Source organism: Trichosurus vulpecula, chromosome 5 (assembly GCF_011100635.1).
Source record: "Trichosurus vulpecula isolate mTriVul1 chromosome 5, mTriVul1.pri, whole genome shotgun sequence".
Classification (NCBI taxonomy): domain Eukaryota; kingdom Metazoa; phylum Chordata; class Mammalia; order Diprotodontia; family Phalangeridae; genus Trichosurus; species Trichosurus vulpecula.
The window spans coordinates 155,021,476-155,039,399 of NC_050577.1; positions in this window are offsets into that span (position 1 = coordinate 155,021,476).

The following is a 17,924-nucleotide window of genomic DNA, read 5'->3' on the forward strand; positions in this document are numbered from 1 at the left end:
TCTTCAGTTCCTTCTGGAATATCTTTTTCTTTTGAGCAGGTTAACCTTTTCTTCTAGTTTAGGAACAATTTGTTCTTTTTCAGTAAGTATCATCTCAATATGGCAAGGAGAACTCATGCATGGATTGATTAGACCATGAGTCCTGTAAGTACGATTTTGCATTTCAGGAGCCTTGTTAACCTGGATATGCTCAATGACAAGAGAATGCACATCCAAACCCTTCAGTTCTGTGTTACTCTGCATTTTAAGCATGTGCAGCAATAATTCATCACTCTTTTGGGGCCAACAAACATGTCCAACCCCACTGCTTAGCCTGGGCACACCGGCCAACTCCACCATTATATCGATAAAAGGGAACACATTGTTTCTTCAATGAGACATCTTTCAAATACTTTGTTGCTTTTTGGATAAGCATGCCCTTGATAGCTTGGGCTGTTTCATGGGTGTTCTTGAAGTGGACCTGGAGATTTGAACCCCTTGACTTGCATGATTTTGTGGGGTTCTCTGGATCAAGAGAGTACTTCATCATATTAAATGATTACCTAGGACAGCTCAAGGGAAGATCTGCTCAAGAATTTTCACAGTGGTTCCCTCTTGCCTCTAGGATAGGGTTAGGGATAAGATCAAATGCAATTTCTTCAACTTGGCATTTAAAGCATTTTATAGTCTCCTTCTAGCCAGCCTTTCTGGCTTATATATTACCCAACAACTCCCTTTATACATTCTGTATCTCATTCAAATAGGCCCATTTGCTATTCCCCATCTCAACATCTCATCTTCTGCCAGTATATCCGCACAGACTACTCTCCTTTGCACTGAGGTCTTCTTACCTCAGTCTCAGAATCGATAATCATCACTCAAGGATTATCCTAAATGCTACATCTTTAAGGAGTCTTTCCCAGTCTCCCTAATGGTATCCTCTGTCTCTTAAAATCCCTCCACATACTTACCTGTTTACATGCTATATCCCTTTAGAGTGTAAGTTTCTTGAGGGGAGGGACTAATTTTTTCATTTTGTGTTTGCACACTTACTGCCTCTCACAGAGTAAAATATTTATTGGATTGGTTTAAATTGGTTTGGATTAGAAACTGTGGAGGCAGAATTTAGTTTGTCATGGTTAAGAATTTCCTAACTATTAGATCTATCCAGAAATGGAATGGCCTGAATTTGAAAATAAAGGGCTCCCCTTTCAAGCCAAAGCTTGATAACTATTTCATTGTTATATTGTGGAAAAAAAACTTATATTCAGGTGTGAATTTGACAAGATAGCCACGGAAGTCTCTTGCAACTCAGAGATTCTATGACTGTGGAAAAAAGTTATCTTAATAGGTGCATCTGTACAGCATGAGAAACACCTTTTGTGACAAAAACCTTTAAATCTACATTTTGTTCTAGTAATCAAGTAAGCTTTTTTAAAAATCAACAAACAAGAAACAGAGTGGGAGCATATATTTTTACACATATATTTATCAAGCAATGCACAATTACAGTTTTTGGAAAACACTTAGAAAAATATACTGTTCCTTTCTCATTTTTTCAAAGATATGTGTTCACATACCATGCTCAAAAAAACCTTTATAGAAATGTAGAATTAAGCATACGCTGATTTTTCCTGATTGTATTATTATTGTTATTATTATTTTGGTAAAAGAATTTTGCTTGATCTTTAGTATATTCTTTTGGAAACTCCCCTGCTTTGAGATATTAAAAAAAAACACAATCCCTCAAAATCTTTTAAAACTATGTTACTACCAATGCAAATTTATTCTGCACATTTGTGATTAGGTCAAGTCTTCCCAATGCCAGTTAAAATGCCATTGTAATTTCCTTACAAAATAGATCAAATTCTTAGACAACAGGATACAGATGTGGAGATTCCATTATTATCAATGATAAGAAAGGATCACTACGGAAATGAAGCCAGATATTTTTCATTTCAAGGCTCCAAATTTCCTGTTTTTAACTACAAATATGTTTGGGGTGATCTGATTTATTTGGATGTCAGACAAAATTCTCTGTACACACATTTTCTTCCTGAACCACTATTTGTTGTTTTGTAAAACAATAAAGCTTGCAATCCTCCTTTCTCAGAGGATCACAGATTTAAAGCTGGAAGAGACTTTAGAGGCCAACTAGTTCAATGCTCTGATTTTAAAAATGAGGAAACAGACCCAGAAAAGTTTAAGTGACATTTCCAAGGTCACCCAGATAATAACAGAAAGTTAGGATCAGAACTCAAGTCCTCTGAATTCAAAGTGTTGGACTCACTCTATCATGCTACCCTCTCCTACAATCTTTTGCAAGTAAGATTGTTCAACACGTTTATTGTCTCTGGCTGCCTAATCAGGAGTGAAAATTCTGAGCAATCTGCAAATTTTGGCCCCTTTTATTTTATTTTTTACTCCTGAAGAGTATAATAGCTAACATTAATGTAGAGCTTCAAGGTTTACAAAGCACGTTGCAAATATACTCTCATATTTATATTTTCCTGAATAGTTTTTGCCTACCTCTGTAGTGCTACCTCCGTGTTGACATCAGTTACTTTCAAGGGTGTGTTGATATCTTTTGGAGAATCTGGTTAGGCTTTATTTAAGCTATGCAAAAGTTGTTAGCACAAAAACTGAAATTATCACCTCAGAAGGCTTACTCACTAAGCACACTACCTCACACATTGGAGGATATTAATAAATGAAAGCTGACTGACCCTCATCAGAAGCACTCTGAGGGAACACTCTGCCTCATAGAATCCCTAATTCCTAAAAACGATCAGATCAATCTTCACCTTCTATATGATGTCTTTCCGGATTCCACCCTAGCTAGTAGCATCCCTAGCAACAAAATTTCCTTCTCCAGTGGACCCTTTTGTCAGGCAATCCAATCTGTGCCTCCTCTTTCTATTTTTCAATATATGTTTTATTTTCTCCCAATTACATGTCAAAATATTTTTTTAACTTTTTTTAAGTTTTAATTTCCAAATTTATCCCTTGTCCGTCCCTCCCATCCCCACTGCCTGAGATGGTAAGCAAGTAGATATAGGTTATATATGTGCAATCTCATAAGACATTTCCATATTAGTTGTTTTGTACAAGAAAATAGGGAGATAGTTCTTGATTTAGGTTCAGTATTGTATTGATTTTACTGCATATGTCCATGTTTTCTCCTCCAAGACAAAGTAAACTCCTTGACAAGTGACTGCCATTTTTGCCTTTTTATCTCTAGCAAATAACCCAGTAAGTGTGCTAATTGAAGACAGCCAAGTGTTCTATGAAATAATGTTTATTGTTGCCTTTGATTACACAATAAAACCAATAACACCTTATTAGCCTCTCCATAGTATCTATAAGCTATCTATCTACTTAGCTACAATTTCTTTATAACATCTGGTTTATCTGACACTTCTGGTTTCATTTATTTCAAGATCAATATAAATGTATTTCTGAACAATATCTTGCTTCTGATAATGGCACATTTAAGTATCAATACTTAGCAAAAATAATTTTCATCAACAATCTTTAGTCCCACTAAAATCATAAGGCCACAGGCATTTAAAGCTAGAAGCTTCTCTAGCTACTCGTTCCAGGATCAAACCACACTGAATTCCAGGCTGAGTCTGATCCAAGTCACTTTGATCTATTCTTCCTTTTTCTATGTGATAAGTAAGATGTCTTGATGAAGAAGACATCCAGAATGTTTGGATAATTTATGGGAGGACACACACAGAGTTAGTTACCTATTTTCCCTCTAATTGGAATGTGATTGCCTTATGAGCAAGGATGGTGTTTTTGCCTCTCTTTGCATCCCCAATGCTTAGTACAGTGCCAGGCACATAGTAAGTACTTAACAAATGCTTGTTGAATCCATAATTGACTGCCCAGAATGGACAAACATAAATAATTGTTGGAGAGGACTTCTGATTTACTCAGATAAGAGATTCATTTGAGTAAGAAGAAGAGACTCTCAATTTGGTAATAAAAGGAAAGGGAAGCTTCTGTGGTATGTTGATTGGCAGTGGTTGAAAACACATCCAGTTTGGTTACAGTTAGGCAACAAAAGACTCACAAACCACCAAACCAAAGTAAGGAATGGGGAATTACTCTTAAAATAGCCCTTCTAGCATCAGTTCTGTTGATTAGATTCTTTCATAGTACACATATCTTATGCAGCTCATGATATACAACTTGTGGAGGAAAGATACCCCATCACCCCCATCACCACCACCACCACCACCACCACCACCATACCTTTATTCTTAGTCTATGCTTTGGGCACTTATGAATCTGAGCCGAAATCAAGAACCATCTCCCTGTTTTCTTGTACAAAATCACTAATATGGAAATGTTTTACGTGATTGCACATATATAACATATATCTAATTGCTTGCCATCTCAGGGAGTGGGGAAGAATGGAGGGGGATAGAATTGAAAAATCGAAACAAAACAAAAAGTTTAAAAAATTGTTTAACATGTAATTGGAGGGAAAATAAAATATATGTTAAAGAATAGAAAAAGGAGTCACAAAATGGATTGCCAGACAAAAGGATCCACTGGAGAAGTAAAAGGCAAAGCACACCAGATGTGGATTAAAATTCTTGGAGCTATATCACCCCCTCAAAGAGATCCCAAACTGAAAACAACAAGAAATATTATAGCCAAATTTCAGAATTACAAAGTCAAGGAGAAAATACTCCAAGCAGCCAAAAAGAAACAATTCAAATATCGTGGAACTACAGTCAGGATCATGCAGGATCTTTCAGCCTCCACATTAAAAGACAGTAGAAATTGGAATATGATATTCCAAAGGGCAAAGGAGCTGGGACTACAACCAAAGATCAACTACCCAGCAAAATTAAGCATAATTTTTCAGGGAAGGAGATGGACATTCAACGAAATAAGGGAATTCCAGACCTTCCTGATGAAAAGGCCAGAACTCAATGGAAAATTTGATCTCCAAATACAAAACTCAAGAGAGACATAAAAAGGTAAACAGGGGGGAAAACCCCCACCAACCTTATTAATCAATAAGGGCAAATTATTTGCATCTTTATATAGAATTATATCATCTTATGTATGTTTTATATGTATACATATATATGTCAATCTTGAGAATAGTACAGCTATTATGACAATTGAAAGAGATACACATAGACTGTGAACATCTGTATAAAATAACTGATATAAGGATAAAAAACATAATTAAGAGATGTAAAGAGAGGGCTTTGAGAAAAGAGATAAGGAGGTAGGAGAAAAGGGTGAATTAGACCAAACGAAGAGGTACAAAAACACATTTTAGTAAAGGGAAAGAAGGGAGGTAGAACAGCAGTATTTGATCTTTACTGTCATCTGATCGGGTTCAAGAAGGGAATAACATACCCTGATAACTATAGAAATCTAACTCGTTTCAACAATCCAGCTAGCAGCTTCTGTGGAGGTGTAAGATCCACCCACAGCCAGCATCCAGATATCTGCCGGCATGCTGGGAAAGCACAGGTTCTTTTGATCTGCTTTAATAAGGAAAGCAAGATTGAAGGGGTTAACAAGATTACTTTAATTCAGCATACAGACAGCATTCACTTAGTTCAGGGGAAAAAGTCAGCACCCTGAACCTCAGAACAAAATACAAACAAATTACAAACATCAACAGACAGACCCAATACAACTCATAGTTACCAACATCTAGGTTCAGCCCGGGAGCTCGGAACAAGGGCTGGCCCAGAGTCACGCTCGCCACGACTGCTGCAGGTAGAGCTCCAAAGAACAGACAGCCAACCCCTGGTTTTTATATCTTTTTCAGCATCAGGGGTGAGTCACACATGCGACTCACCCACGTGATCTAGAATCATCACAAAGAGGTGGACTTAAACCCACGTGGTGTAAACGCCTCTGCTCTCCCAGACATGTAAACTAGGCCCTCCCTGGAGTTAGCCCCACCTTGGGCCCCACTTTAGTTACCAATCCACACTCATTAAGGTTTTACACCTAATAGGGGTTTGGGCCTGGGGCTTAGCACCTAGTAAGACTCAATCAAAGACACCGAATTAATCAAAGGAAACAAAGGCCAAACTCTTCAAGGGTACTTGTTGAACTAAGTGCTAAGGAGCCCATTTTGATTAGCAACACACTCTTCCTACAGGAAGTAGGAGGACAAAGGGGAGGAAAAGGGAGGGGGTCAGAAGGGAGGGGAGAAATAGCAAGTGGAAAACGGTAAGACAAAGGAAGGGGAATAAAGGAGGGTAAACTGAGGAAGGCAGCAGTCAAAAGCAAAACTTTGTTGAAGACTGGAAGGGGAAAGGGAGAAATAAAAGCAAAAACGGGGGAAATAGGATGGAGAAAAAGACACAGATAGAAATCATAACTGTGAATGTGAATGGGATGAACTCTCCCATAAAACGGAAGCAGATAGCAGAATGGATTAAAAACCATAATCCTACAATATGCTGTTTACAAGAAGCACATTTGAAACAAGGGGATACACACAGGGTAGAGGTAAAAGGTTGGAGTAAAATATATTGCACGTCAGCAAAAGTAAAAAAAGCAGGTGTAGCAATTCTAATGTCAGACAAAGCAAAAATAAAGACAGATTTAATTAAAAGAGATAAGGAAGGTCACTACATCCTGCTAAAAGGCACCATAAAGAATGAAGCAATATCATTGTTTAACATTTATGCACCAACTGGTATGGCATGCAAATTCTTAGAGGAGACTTTAAGGGAATTACAGGAAGAAATAGACAGCAAAACTATAATATTGGGAGACCTCAACCTTCCCCTTTCTGAACCTGATAAATCTAACCTCAAAATAAATAAGAAAGAAGTTAAGGAAGTGAACAGAATTTTAGAAAAGGCAGATATGATAGACCTCTGGAGAAAACTAAATAGGGATAAAAAGGAATATACTTTCTTCTCAGCAGTACATGGCACATACTCAAAAACTGACCATGTACTAGGGCATAAAAACCTCACAATCCAGTGCAGAAGGGCAGAAGTAGTCAAAGCATGCTTTTCAGATCATGATGCAGTAAGAATTATTTGTAACAAAGAACCATGGAAAAATAAGCTAAAAATTAATTGGAAACTAAATAATCTAATTCTAAAGAATGAGTGGGCCAAAGAACTAATCAGAGAAACAATTAATAACTTCATTCAAGAGAATGACAATAATGAGACAACATACCAAAACATATGGGATGCAGCAAAAGCAGTTCTTACGGGAAGTTTTATATCTCTAAATGCTTACATGAATAAAATAGAGAAAAAGGAGATCAATGATTTGGGCATACAATTCAAAAAGCTAGAAAAAGAGCAAATTGAAAATCCCCAATTAAATACCAAATTAGAATACTGAAAATCAAAGGAGATATTAATAAAATTGAAACCAAGAAAACCATTGAATTAATAAATAAAACAAAGAGCTGGTTTTATGAAAAAACCAATAAAATTGATAAGCCTTTGGTCAATTTGATTAAAAAAAAGAAAGAAGAATATCAAATTACCTGTATCAAAAATGAAAAGGGTGAGGTCACTTCTAATGAAGAGGAAATCAAAACAATAACTAGGAATTATTTTGCCCAACTGTATGCCCATAAATTTGACAACTTTAGAGATAAGGATGAATATCTACAAAAACATAAATTGCCCAGGTTAACAGAAAAGGAAGTAAAATTTCTAAATAACCCCATCTCAGAAAAAAGAAATTGAGCAAGCCATCAATGAACTCCCTAGGAAAAAATCTCCAGGACCAGATGGTTTTACATGTGGATTCTATCAAACATTTAAAGAACAATTAATTCCTATACTTTGTAGACTATTTGGGAAAATAGGTGAAGAAGGAGTCCTACCAAATATGTTTTATACTAATACCCAAACCAGGTAGAGTCAAAACAGAGAAAGAAAATTATAGACCAATTTCCCTAATGAATATTGATGCAAATATTTTAAATAAAATATTTGCAAAAAGATTGCAGCAACCTGTCACCAGAATCATACACTATGACCAGGTAGGATTTATTCCAGGAATGCAAGGCTGGTTCAATATTAGGAAAACGATTAGCATAATTGACCATATCAACAACAAAACTAGCAGAAACCATATGATCATCTCCATAGATGCAGAAAAAGCCTTTGACAAAATACAACACCCATTCCTATTAAAAACACTAGAAAGCACATGAATAAATGGAACCTTCCTTAAAATTATAAATAGCATCTACCTAAAACCATCAACAAGCATTATTTGTAATGGGGATAAGCTAGATGCATTCCCAATAAGATCAGGGGTGAAACAAGGATGTCCATTATCACCCCTACTATTCAATTTGGTACTAGAAATGTTAGCTGTAGCAATAAGAGAAGAAAAAGAAGTTGAAGGAATTAGAATAGGCAAAGAAGCAGCTAAATTATCACTTTTTGCAGATGATATGATGATTTACTTAGAGAATCCTAGAGAATCAAGTAAAAAACTACTTGAAATAATAAACAACTTTAGCAAAGTTGGAGGATATAAAATTAACCCACATAAATCCTCAGCATTCCTATACATTACTAACAAAGCCCAACAGCAAGAGATAGAAAGAGAAATTCCATTCAAAGTTACTGTAGACACCATAAAATATTTGGGAGTTTATCTGCCAAGACAAACCCAGGGCCTATATGAACATAACTATGAAACACTTTCCACGCGAATAAAGTCAGATCTAAATAAATTGAAAAATATCAGTTGCTCATGGTTAGGCTGAGCTAATATAATAAAAATGACAATTTTACCTAAATTAATTTATCTATTCAGTGTCAGACCAATTGAACCACCAAAAAGTTATTTTACAGAGCTGGATAAAATAATAACAAAATTCATCTGGAAGAACAAGAGGTCTAAAATATCTAGGGTATTAATGAAAAGAAATGCTAGAGAAAATGGCCTAGCCATACCAGATAGTAAACTGTAGTACAGAGCGGCAGTCATCAAAACTACCTGGTACTGGCTAAGAAACAGAGTTGTGGATCAGTGGAATAGGATAGGTACAGAAGATGGAGAAGTCAACGACTATAGCAATCTACTCTTTGATAAACCCAAAGAGGCCAGCTTCTGGGCTAATAATTCACTATTTCACAAAAACTGTTGGGAAAATTGGAAAATGGTAGGGCAGAAACTGGGCATATACCGATATCTTACACCATATACCAAAATAAAATCAAAATGTGTTCATGATTTAGGAATAAAGGCTGAAACTATAAGCAATTTGGGAGAACAAGGAATAGTTTACCTATCAGATTTATGGAAAAGAAAAGAATTCATGACCCAACAAGAGATAGATATCATTACAAAATGCAAAAAGGATAATTTTGATTATGTTAAATTGAAATGTTTTTGCACAAAAAAAGCCAATGCATCAAAGATTAGGAGGGAAGCAGAAAACTGGGAGAAAATCTTTACAACTAGTGTCGCTGATAAAGGCCTCATTTCCAAAATATACAAGGAACTGAACCAAATATACAGGAATACAAGTCATTCCCCAATTGAGAAATGGTCATGAGAACAAGCAGTTTTCAGAGGAAGAGATTAAAGGTATGTATAAGCATATGAAAAAATGCTCGAAATCACTATTGATTAGAGAAATGCAAATCAAAACAACTCTTAGATACCATATCTCTCCTGTCAGATTGGCTAAAATAACAAAACAAGAAAATGATAAATGCTGGAGAGGATGTGGGAAAATTGGAACATTGTTACATTGCTGGTGGAGTTGTGAACTGATCCAGCCATTTTGGAGAGCAATTTGGAAGCGTGCCCAAAGGGCTATAAAAATCTTCAGACCCTTTCACCCAGCAATACCACTTCTAGGGTTGTATCCCAAAGAGATCACACAAGTGGGAAAAGCATCCATATGTACAAAAATATTTATAGCGGCTCTTTTTGTGGTAGCTAAGAATTGGATATCAAAGGGATGTCCATCAATTGGGGAATGGCTGAACAAGCTGTGGTATATGAAGGTAATGGAATACTATTGTGCTATAAGAAATGGGGATGATATGGACTTCATAATAACCTGGAAAAACCTACACAACATAATGGTGAGTGAGCAGAGCAGATCCAGGAGAACATTATACACAACCACAGATATATGGATTCTGTGAGGGCTAACCCTGACAGACTTCACTCTTCTCAACAAGACAAGGTACAAAGACAACTCCAAAGGACTCACGATGGAGAATGCTATCTACTTCCAGAGAAAGAACTATGAAGTATGAATGAATATTGAGGCAAACTTCATGCTTGCCTTTTTCTCCCCCTTTTTTTCTCTATTTTGTTTTTGGGTTGTATCTTTTTTTTTGGTTCTGTTTCTTCTTTCTCATGATTCATTCCATTGGTCATAATTCTTCTCCACAACTTGACTAGTGTATAAATTAATTCAATGCAAAGTTATACGTGTAAGTTATATGGGATTCCATGCCGTCTTGGGGAGGGAGGGAGGGAGGGAAGAAAATCTGGAACTCAAAATTATGTAGAACCGTGCGTTGTAAACTAAAAATAAAATAAAAAAAACAAACGTCAAAAAGAGAAAAAAGAACAACTTTGAGCAACTAAGTCATTTTGACTATTATAAATAAACAAATTAACTACAAAGGACATGTGAAGGAAGAAGTTATCTGCAACCAGAGAAAGAACTGATAAATAGAAGTATGTATAGAATGATTTCACATGTATGTATTTGTGTTGTGTACACACACACACACACACACACACATATTTGTGTCTAATGGTAGCCTTGTCTAAGAAGCGGGGAGGGAAGAAAAAAGAAAAAAAGATTGCATAACTTGATTATATATTTAAAAGGAATAACAAATTGTATATAATTGGTGTGCGGTTTCATGTGCACTCATCTTTATTTTCTCTTCTAGTATATTATGGAAATGCTTGTTTTATTTCTTGAGTTCAGAATAAAATAAATAACATTTAAAAATTTAAAAAGATGAAAAATCATGATTTTTAATCTATTTTCATAATCATCTTCATTCAAAAGAAGTATGTTTGAAATTTCTAAATATACTGAAAAAATGTAGATTATACTACAGCACAACGCTGTTTCAGTGAACAAGCCAATTAATATATTGCTTGCCATCATACGCATGTGTGTTATATATATGTTATATGATACATACTATATATTCTATATATAATATGTATTATATATAATATATTGTGCGTGTATATATATATATCATATATGTTGAACTTATTTAGTATTTTATTTTTCCTCAGTTACATATAAAAATAATTTTAACACTCCTTTTTAAAATTATGATTTTTTTACCCTATTTTTAAAAATTTTTTTATTGTTTTATTTTTTTAAATTTATTTATTTAACATATTTAGTTTTCAGCATTGATTTTCACAAGAGTTTGAATTACAAATTTTCTCCCCATTTCTACCCTCCCCCCTACTCCAAGATGATGTATATTCAGGTTGCCCTGTTCCCCAGTCAGCCCTCCCTTCTGTGACCCCACTCCCCTCCCATCCCCTTTTCCCTTCCTTTCTTGTAGGGCAAGATAAATTTCTATGCCCCATTGCCTGTGTATCTTATTTTCTAGTTGCATGCAAAAACTTTTTTTTTTGGTTTTTGAACATATGTTTTTAAAACTTTGAGTTCCAAATTCTCCCCCCCCCCTTCCCACCCGCGCTCCCTAAGAAGTCAAGCAATGCAACACAGGCCACATGTGTATCATTATGTATAACCCTTCCACAATACTCATGTTGTGAAAGACTGACTATATTTTGCTCCTTCCCAACCCATCCCCCTTTATTGAATTTTCTCCCTTGACCCTGTCCCCTTTCCAAAGTGTTTGTTTTTAATAACCTCCACCCCATCTGCCCTCCTCTCCATCATCCCCCCCCCTTTTTATCTTCTTCCCTCTTCTTTCCTGTGGGGTAAGATACCCAATTGAGTATGTATGGTATTCCCTCCTCAGGCCAAATTTGATGACAGGAAGATTCACTCATTACCCCCTCACCAGCCCTCTCCCCTCCTCCCACAGAACTGCTTCCTCTTGCCACCTTTATGTGAGATAATCCACCCCATTCTATTTCTCCCTATCTCCCTCTCTCAATATATTCCTCTCTCATCCCTTAATTTGATTTTATTTCTTTTAGATATCTTCCCTTCATCTTGAACTCACTCTATGTCCTCTCTCTCTCTCTCTCTCTCTCTCTCTCTCTATATATATATATATATATATATATATATATATATATACACACACACACACACATACATATATACATACATGCACATTCACTTACATATATATATGCATATTCCTTTCAGCTACTATGATATTGAGGTCTCATGAATCATACACATCATCTTTCTATGTAGGAATGTAAACAAAACAGTTCAACTTTAGTAAATTCCTTATGATTTCTCTTTCTTGTTTACCTTTTCATGCTTCTATTGATTCTTGTGTTTGAAAGTCAAATTTTCTATTCAGCTCTGGTCTTTTCACTGAGAAAGCTTGAAAGTCCTCTATTTTATTGAAAATCCATCTTTTGCCTTGGAACATGATACTCAGTTTTGCTGTGTAGGTGATTCTAGGTTTTAATCCTAGCTCCATTGACCTCCAGAATATCGTATTCCAAGCCCTTCGATTTCTTAATGTAGAAGCAGCCAGATCTTGGATTATTCTGATTGTGTTTCCACAATATTCAAATTGTTTCTTTCTGGCCCCTTGCAGTATTTTCTCCTTGATCTGGGAGCTCTAGAATTTGGTGACAATATTCCTAGGAGATTTCTTTTTGGGATCTATTTGAGGAGGCGATCGGTGGATTCTTTCAATTTCTATTTTGCCCTGTGGCTCTAGAATATCAGGGCAGTCCTCCTTGATAATTTCTCGAAAGATGGTATCTAGGTTCTTTTTTTGATCATGGCTTTCAGGTAGTCCAATAATTTTTAAATTATCTCTCCTGGATCTATTTTCCAGGTCAGTGGTTTTTCCAATGAAATATTTCACATTGTCTTCCATTTTTTCATTCCTTTGGTTCTGTTTTATAATATCTTGATTTCTCATAAAGTCACTAGCTTCCACTTGCTCCAATCTAATTTTTAAAGTAGTATTTTCTTCAGTGGTCTTTTGGACCTCCTTTTCCATTTGGCTAATTCTGCATTCTTCAAGGCATTCTTCTCCTCATTGGCTTTTTGGAGCTCTTTTGACATTTGAGTTACTCTATTTTTTAAGGTGTTGTTTTCTTCAGTGTATTTTTCAGTATTTTTGGGGGTCTCCTTTAGCAAGTCATTGACTTGTTTTTCATGGTTTTCTCGCATCCTTCTCATTTCTCTTCCCAATTTTTCCTCTACTTCTCTAACTTGCTTTTCCAAATCCTTTTTGAGCTCTTCCATGGCCTGGGATCAGTTCATGTTTTTCTTGGAGGCTTTTGGTGTAAGCTCTTGCACTTTGTTTTCTTCTTTAGGCTGTATGTTTTGGTATTCTTTATCACCAAGAAAGAATCCAAAGTCTGAGACTGAATCTGGGTGTGTTTTCGCTGCCTGGCCATATTACCAACCAACTAACTTGACCCTTTTTTCAGGGGGATATGACTGCTTGTAGACTAAAGAGTTCTATGTTCTACGTTTGGAGGGGATGCGCCAGCTCTGCCACACCAGAACTCCTCCTTCCCCAAGAACCTCCAACCCGGACTGGGCCTAGATCTTCTGCAAGCTGTGCACTCCTGCTCTGATCCACCACTTAATTCCTCCCACCAGGTGGGCCTGGGGCCAGAAGCAACAGCAGCTGTAGCTGCCCCACCTCCGCTGCCCCGGGGGCGGTGGCTGAACCACGAGCTCCTTCCACTCCCGCAGCTTTTCCCACTAACCTTCTCCACTGTCTTTGGTGTTTGTGGGTTGAGAAGTCTGGTAACTGCCGCAGCTCACTGATTCAGGGTGCTAGGGCATGCTCTGCCTGGCTCCTGGTCTTGTTGGTCCGCACTGCTCACGCTGGGCTCTGCTCCGCTCCGCTCACAGCTCCCAGCTCCGTGTGGGCTAGACCTCACCCAGAGACCATCCAGGGTGTCCTGGGCTGGAGCCCTGCTTTCCTCTGCTGTTTTGTGGGTTCTGCAGTTCTAGAATTGGTTCAGAGCCATTTTTATAGGTTTTTGGAGGCACTCAGTGGGGAGCTCACTGCTTTCCAGCTGCCATCTTGGCTCCCTAAAACTATGATTTTGAAATTCTCTTCCTTCCTCCTTCCCCAACCCCTCTCACTGAGAAGGTAATTTGATACAGGTTAAACACCTGTATATAATATGCAAAATATTTCCATATTAGTCATGTTGTAAAAGAAAGCATAGACAAAAAAAACCTCATGAAAAATAAAGAAAGTAAAATATCTTCAATCTTTATTCAGAGACCATCAGTTCTTTCTCTGGTGATAGATAGTATTTTTCATCATAAGTCCTTCACAGCTGTCTTGGATTATTTCATTGCTGAGAATAGTTAAGTGATTCACAGCTGGCTGTCTTACAATATTGCTGTTACTTTGTACACAGTACATTTCACTTTGCATCAGCTCATGTAAGTCATTCCACGTTCACCATTTCTTATAACACAATAGTATTCCACCATAATCACATTCCATAACTTGTTCAGCCATTCCCCAATTGATGGGCATCCCCTCAATTTACAATTTTTGTCACCCAAAAAGATCTGGTATAAATATTTTGTACATATAGATCGTTTTCCTTTTTTATTTTTCATCTCTTTTGTGACACAGACCTAGCAGTGGTACTTCTAGGTGAAATCATATTCATGGTTTTATAATCCTTTGGGCATAGTTCCAAATTGCTCTACAAAAGGTTGAATCTATTCATAACTCCACAAACAATGTATTAATGTTTCGTCTTTCCCACATCTCCTCCAACATTGCTCATTTTCCTTTTCTGTACTATTTGCTAATCTAATAGGTATGAGGTAGTACCTCAGAATTATTTTAATTTGCATTTCTCCAATCAATAATAAGTTAGAACATTTTTATATGACTACAAATACCTTTGATTACTTCAACTGAAAACTGTTCATATTTTTTGTCATTTATTGAGGCATGGCTCTTATATTTTTATAAATTTGACTCGGTGCTCTTTATGTTTGAGAAATGAGGGCTTTATCATAGAAACTTGCTTCAAAAAAGAGGTTTTTCCCACAGTTACTATTGCTATCATTTCCCTCCATCCTATTCACCCCCAACCTGTTTATTATATTCTCTTTCTCTTTTACCCTGTCGCTCCTCAAAAGTATTTTGCTTCAGACTACCCCCTCCCCAAATCTGCCCTCCCTTCTACCACCCCCCTCTTTAACTCTTATTCCCTTCCCCTCCTACTTTCCTGTAGCGTAAGATATATTTCTATACCCAATTGTGTTTGTTATTCACATATGCATGTATATACTCCTTCTAACTGCCCTAATAATAAGAAAGTTCTTATGAGTCACATGTCATCTTCCCATGTGGAAATATAAACATTTTAACCTTAAAAGTCCCTTATCGTTTCCCTTTCCTGTTTACCTTTTTATGCTTTTCTTGAGCTGAACTTTCTATTCAGCTTTGATCTTTTCATCAAGAATGCTTCAAAGTCTTCTACTTCATTGAATATCATTTTTTCCCATATTGGATTATACTCAAGTTTTGCTGGGTAGGTGATTCTTGGTTGTAATCCTAGCTCCTTTGCTCTATAGAATATCATATTCTAAAGCCCCCAAATCCTTTAATTTTGAAGCTGCTTAATCTTATGTTACCCTAACTGTGGCTCCACAATACTTGGATTATTTCTTTCTGGCTGCCTGCAATATTTTCTCCTTGATCTGGAGCTCTGGTATTTGGCTATAATATTCCTGAGAACTTTTCTTCAGTGAACTTTTGTGCTTCTTCTTCCATTTGGCCAATTCTGCTTTTCAATGCATTCTTCTCTTCATTGTTTTTTTTTTCTACCTTTTTTTCTTTACCATTTTGACTAATTTGTTTTTTAAGGTGTTATTTTCTTCAGTATTTTTTGTATCCTTTACCAAGTGGTTGACTCTTTTCATTGTTTTCTTTCATCACTCTCATTTCTCTTCACATTTTTTCCTCTACCTCTTTTACTTTATTTTCAAAATCCTTTTTGAGCCCTTCCATGGTCTGAGACCAATTCATATATTTCTTGGATGCTTTGGATATAGGAACTTTGACTTTGTTTTCTTCTTCTGAGTGTGCATTTTGATCTTCCTTGTTACCGTAGTAACTTTCTATGGTCAGAACTTTTTTTTTGTTGTTTGCTAATTTTTCCAGTAGATTATCTTGTCTTTTAACTCTTTATTAAAGTGCAGTTTTGCTTCAGGTGGAGGGTGCACTGTCCCAAGCTTCAGGCTTTTGTGCAGCTGCTTTTAGAGATACTTCTAGGGGCCCGTAAGTTTTCCATTCTTTCAAGGTGATATGATCCAATGAGAGGCATTCACTACTCTCCTGGCTTGTGCTCTGGTACATGAGTGAAAACAAGTACTCTTTTCTGTCCTGGTACTGTGATGACAGTCCCTGTTCCACTGCACCCTGCAAGCTCTGGTGTGCTAATTCCTCCTAGCCTTGGCACTGCCACCCAGGACTGTGATCCCTATCTCGGCAAAGCAATAGTCCTGCCTCAGTGCTAGCAAAGAGACTCCTGCCATCTCCTTCTAACCAGTTGTTTTACCCTCTTACCATATGTGGGCTGAGAGTTCTAGAAGCAGCTGCTGTTGCTGCAGATTCAGTGGCTCCCAAGGCCTGCTCTTGGTTTGCTGTGGGCAGGTCTGTGCTGGTGTGGCTTGTGCTGGACCATGTTCCACTCTCAACTAAGTGTGACAGAACTTTCCTGTGGAACTTCTAAGTTATCTTTGGCTGGAATGTTATTTCACCCTGTCCTTGTGTGGGTTCTGATGCTCCAGAAATTGTTCTGTTTACCATAAAACAATTCCTGGAGCATCTGAACCCACACAAGGACAGTGTGATGTGAACAGAGATAAAGTGACATAGAAACAAGAGAACAATATGCAAAATGACTGCAATACGGCCACTTCCTGGTCATTTACATTCCATGGCACCAGCATCCTAGCCATGGGCCATACTCCACATTCCCCTCCCACCATTACCTCAATTTTGACACTGCTAAGTGAACTTTTACCTTATCTTGCCCAGAAGATTTCCCAATCACCTACTGACCATTTTCAAACCATGATGCAATACATACCCTCCACCCCCACTTTCTAGTGACCCTTTATATGTGTTGTTTCCCCAATAGAAATTACACTCCTTGAGGGCAGAGCACATTTTGTTTTTTACTTAGCAGAGTGCCTGCTTCCTTGTAAGCATTAAATAAATGCTTTATCATTCCCTTATCCATGCAATGAATAGAACCACAGAACAGTTCACATTGAATACTATAATACCCCAAGTTGATCAAAAGAAATATTGGAAGGCATTTACCCCTGCTTCTTTGCAGAGGTCAAGACTATGGGTGTGGAATAACACATATAGAAAACAACATGGTCCTTAGGTTGCAAGCATAGAACAGATAGCAAGACTTTATTCTTGGTCGTTTCCAGTGATAATATCATATCACTTTCAGACTTTTTTAGTGTGTGTATATTAGTTTTGTTGAACATTTTTACTCCCATTTTTTATCCTTCCTTGAATAGGATGGCTCTCTGGAAGGAGGGGAGGTTGAGATATACTGGGAAATATAAGGTGATGTATAAACAAAGTTCTCAATACAAATTTAATCACTTTACATATATATAGTTGGTATTTACCTACTAGTGTACAGGCTGTATCCCCCATCCAAATAGAATGTCATCTTCTTAAGGGAACCATATAATTTTTGTCTTATTACCTAGCTCAATGTCATGCATCTAGTATGCATTTAATCAATGCTTATTGAATGAAACT